This window comes from Zea mays, chromosome 1 (genome assembly GCF_902167145.1).
Source record: "Zea mays cultivar B73 chromosome 1, Zm-B73-REFERENCE-NAM-5.0, whole genome shotgun sequence".
In the NCBI taxonomy this organism is placed as follows: domain Eukaryota; kingdom Viridiplantae; phylum Streptophyta; class Magnoliopsida; order Poales; family Poaceae; genus Zea; species Zea mays.
The window spans coordinates 184,633,289-184,638,602 of record NC_050096.1 but is presented as its reverse complement, the minus strand read 5'-3'; positions in this window follow the sequence as shown (position 1 = coordinate 184,638,602).

Here is a 5,314-nt window from a genome sequence, read left to right as displayed (position 1 = left end):
AGGAAACCACTCAAAACCCAATATTAGGAGGAAAAATAGGAATATTGTTTGACCAGGGTTAGAAAAATTTGGAGAAACTTATATCTACCTACTAGACCAAGTAAAAATGTTAAACCTCTCTGTCCACTCCATTTAAGTTAGTTTTACCCTTTATTCTATAATATGCTTAAGGATAAGGAAAATAGAAAATGCAACTTAATTAATGCACCAGAGAGTACTTCTATTTTTGTTAGGTTACTTATTCAATATAGTTCACTGGAAAAATATATCATACCTTGGTTTAGTACAAATTAAGTAGGATATCTTTTATTTTATTAAAACAAGGATAACTTAGAAAAACCCTACAAAAATGACCCCAAGGTAAAAACACCCCCACCCTTGGGATAACTATTGTTTTATTAGAAAGAACTTAGGAAAAATATGAAATCTACTGTTTGACATTTTTCAATTAATAATGTAGTAGAAAGTGCCTTTTTGACATTAAACTTAAGAAAATCATAACTAAATAACCACCCCTTAGTTTTCTGTGATTTTTAGCACAGAGGCCTATTATTATCAGAGGATGCCAACAAAAATAACCTTTGGGACAGAACCTACCCCTAACTAAGAGATGTAGTGTGAAGTGGCCCATTTTGCCTAACTCTTGTTATTTTTGTTTAAAGCCTAACTTTTATACTTTAAGCCTCAAATTCTTAAAACAAGCTAGAATAGCCAGTGACAACCCACTATAATTTTTACAGAATTTTTGGAAATTATTAAAACCCTGTTGTAGTTCGAACCTACCCTAGAAACCCTAAATGGAAATTAAGGAAAGGAAAATGAATAATGGAAATTAATGTCATCCTAAGACCTTTGTTAATTTGTCCACTGAAATCTATAAAGACAATACCAACCCACTATGTTATCCTAAAAGAAAACCTAAACTTAAAAAGTCATAAGTCTATGTATCTATATCTATATACCACTAGCAGCCCAGCATGACTAAGAAAACCCTAAGTTACTTCTTAACTTAGTTTCTTTAGCTTATTGTTCTTAAATCTTGCATAATCATGACATACATATTCATTGCATTTCGATAGACTGTAATCTTGCTGACGGAGAGTACATCCTCGTGCCGGAGCAAGGAGCTGCTCAGGAGGTAGCCCCAGATCCAGCACCCGAGCCTGCACCAGAGGACCTGCCTGCCACTGCTTTGGAAGGCAAGCCCCGGTTTTATGCATAACCTGTTATTTATGCTATTTTACTTCACTTAATGATTGTAGGTTTGATTGTGCACTTAGGTGTAGGAGTTGTCTGAAACCCTAGTTGCATGATCTCAGGAATCCCTTTTGAGATGAATACTAGTATGACAGGTCGAGTAGTTGCTTTATTTAATTAGGATCTCGGTAGAAGACGAGTGATTTTTCTAGCACTCGCGCGAGATCAGGAAATTGATTGTACCCACTTTCACACTATCATGATACTAGTTGGTGGACAACAATCCATGGGGATTGGTTGTTTACGAGATGGAAAATGGAATAAGGATTAACGTGCGGATACCTGTGTCAAGCGTTTGAACGTACTAAGCACATGCCGAGAAATATGGTAAATCGGTAAGCCTAGTACCTGAGTGAACCCGACAGTGGACATATCCCCTCACGCGACCTGAGACGAGGTCTCCCATTCCGGTTATGGTGGGTACAAGTGCGGTCACTGCACGACGGCCAGTCGGGGTCAGTGAGGCATTGTACGCCAAGGCGGTGAGCCCTGATCTGCTGACGGGGAATCGATGGGGACGGTTGATGTGTGTGGGGACGGAGTGCCCCTACATGTCGTGTGTTTAGGTTTACCTTGCAAGGATAAAAACTCGATTCGAATCGTCTGCTTCTCGCAGCTAATGAGACTGCTTGATCCATTGTACTGCATTGAGTAATAAGTGAAAGTATGATGAGTTGAGATAAGATGTTGATTGTTAATGATGCTTGCTACCATGTATGAGTAGATAGTCCACTTTTAGCCTTAAGAGAGTCACACTTAATTTTGACTAAGTTAAATTCTTGATTTAGAAACTCAGCTAGTGCTTTTGGCAACCAAACCCCACAGCCAAACAGCTGCATGTCTAGAGGTAGAGGAGTAGATTCCTCACACCGGGTAAGTCTAGCTGAGTATTAGTATACTCAGCCTTGCTTGTGGCATAATTTTTACAGGTTCTCTGGAGGAGATGGTTGCTGGGATAACTTGGCCGTCCACCTTGCCACCGGGTTGGACTGTTGAGTGGGACCCTGCCTCGGCTGAGGAGGAGCATGAGGAGTGATGGGACAGGCTTCCCCATCTCTCTGTTTAATGACCGTTAGTTTTATTCCGCTGCACTTCGAACAATGATGGATACTTTTGCAAAAACTCCGATGATGATGATGGTGATGTAATAATTTAACATTATGGCATGTATGGTTTTATGCTTTATTGTATTTGCTCTGTGACTCACCTTCGAGTGAGATTGTGGTACTTGATCCTGTCAGTGGCCGTGTCGGACTAGATCCGAGGGATTGACGGGTTATTCCCATTTAAGTGTGGTCTAGCCTCTAAGGCGGGATTTGGACACTTAAGTTGGAATAATTCGGGCAGTTCCGCCACAGCTGGTATCGGAGCTTGTACCACCACAGAGGAATCAATAAAATGTAAATACCATCAATTTTCCAAGTAAAATTTGATAGAAACAATGTTGGATAGATAGTAGGGCGAGCAGGATAGACCTAGGACGTGAAGCCTTAGGGTAATAGAAGGGTAGCTAGGTGGCTAAGTAACTAGGCCCTACAGGCCACTTTTACAGGATGGGAGTTCCTCCCTATTCCTTTTATCTTGTTGTGAGGCCGTTCAGGACGAGCATGCATGCATTCATAATTAAGCAAATGGATAACTGAGTAAAGGACTTAAAAATAAAATAACAACCAATTAGGTCCCTAATGCCTTTCTACTTAACTAGAGAAAGACTGAGTTTTACTTTTCCTTGTTCTTTTTATAATTCTTTTTCTTTTACTTACGCTTAATCGTACACAGATGACTTCCCACGGATCCTCCGATGACGGAAATGCACTAACCCACACTGACGGACTTGCACAAGAGGGCTTCCCCGCATTTTGTGGGAGGTACTTCAGGGGGGGCGGATACACGACACCCCCTCAGTACGCGGTGCAGCAGTTCGAGAAGCACCGGGTGCCCCGCTGTAGAGTGAGGATGACTTTGGAGCCTCATCCCCTGCAGCCAGGCTGGCGCTCCTTGGACTCCGAGTCTTTCGGGTACCGGGCAGAGGACACGATCGAGGCGATCGCTCTGCATGGGTTGACTACCTTCTGCGGATTCCATCCCTTGGAGCTGGCTACCCACCCCATTGGCTTGTTCCCCGCTGAGAAGGAGGACGACCCAATGTGGAAGGATCGGGTGGAGCATGCCAAGGACATCTGGGCCATCTACCCAGGTCAGACTGCGCACTTGACAGTACGGTGCATGAATGCTCTGTACCGTCTGCAGGTGATGCGCGGTGAGGCAATGTCCCATCTGATGGCACTGCTGGAGGCAACAAAGATCACGCTGGATAACAGAGAGGAGCTGGTGGTTGACCTATCTCAGGAAATGGTGGAGAAGGACTTGCAGGTGGAGCAGCTATCCACTGATATTCAGGAGTTGGAGGAGCTGGTAGGCACCAGGGAGAATACCATCGAGGTTCTCGAGGATCAGCTCATTAACACTCAGCAGCAGCTTGCTGAGGCTAACGAGCACCTGGACATGCATCACCAGGAGATCCAGGACCAGGAGGCCAACGAGGACGTCGACATTGAGGGAGGAGATGAGCCTGCCTCCAGTGTGGACATTGCTGGCTCGGGAAGACCACCTTCCCCCGAGTCGAGTGTTGCTTCGTTCGCTCACTAGGTGTCCAGGGTAGGCTTAGAAGTTGGACAGTCAGACTCCTCGCAGCTAGCTTAGCTTTTGCACCCTTGGGGTACTAGGCTAGGAAGAGTTGAGTCATTTTGGAACAATTTGATGTAATTGTGTTAAACTCTTGGGAGCTTGTTTGATGGATGCTTTTATCAGTTTAAGATTGGAAGGAGGACTTTATGCCTCCTAAAATCCCTTTTGTTGAAGTCGGAATCTATCATGCTATTTTAACTTTTTCCCCGTGATAAAATCTTGAAATTGGAACTGTGGTGTTAAGTAAGTATGTGGTTTTTCAGATGGCCGGGAGGCAGCGTCGTGGCCAGAACGAGCGCGTTCCTCCACCGCCGCCACCACCTCCCACTCTGCAGGAGCTCATGGCTCAGCAGAATGAGATCCTGAGGCAGCTGGCTCAACGCCAGCCACCACCTCAGCATTATGGTGGTGGGGACCACCAACGTCACCCCGCGGCGGCCACCTATCAGGAATTCCTCAGCACCCAGCCTCCATTGTTCACAAGGGCGGAGGACCCACTTGACGCAGATGTGTGGCTGCGAGTGGTGGAATCCAAATTTCCACTGCTCCATGGAGTTTGCTCAGAGATCACCAAAGTCAGGTTCGCCACCCAGCAGCTTCGCGGACCCACAAGGACTTGGTGGGATCATTTTCTTGCTATGCAGCCAGAGGACCGAGAGGTGGAGTGGAGGGAGTTTAAGGCAGCTTTTAGAGGACACCATATACCAGTCGGGATCATGGACAGGAAGCTCAATGAATTCTTGGCACTCACTCAGGGCAACAGGACAGTGTTGCAGTATGCCCAGGCCTTTAATGACTTGTGCCAGTACGCGGGATATCATGCAGATACAGATGAGAAGAAGAGGGACAGATTCAGAAGGGGGCTCAGCTCTAAGCTCCGGGATCGTCTCAACACCGTCAGGGCCAACAGCTACAATGAGTTGGTCAACATGGCAATCTCCCAAGAGGACTGCATTACAGCTAGGCAGGCAGAGAAAAAGAGGAAGACCCCTGTGGCAGGACCCTCAGCTCAGCCACAGCGCTTCAGAATTGTGTCCGACACCCAGGGCAGGGGACCCCAGCAGCAGCAAGGGCGATGGGTAATCCGACCTCAGCAGCAGCAGCAGGCACCCAACCGCACCCAATTTCCAGCTCAGAGGAATAATCAGCAGCAGCAGTACCGCCAGGCCAATGACAACAGATGCTTCACATGTGGCAACACTGGGCATTATGCCAAGAATTGCCCCAGAAACCAGCAGAGGCAGGGGCAGAATGCTAACCAGAACCAAGGCAAGAGGCAGAGGGTGCAAGTAAGGCAAGGCAGGCTGAACTTCACCACCATGGCAGATATTCCAGAGGGAGCACCCGTCATGACTGGTATCTTTACAGT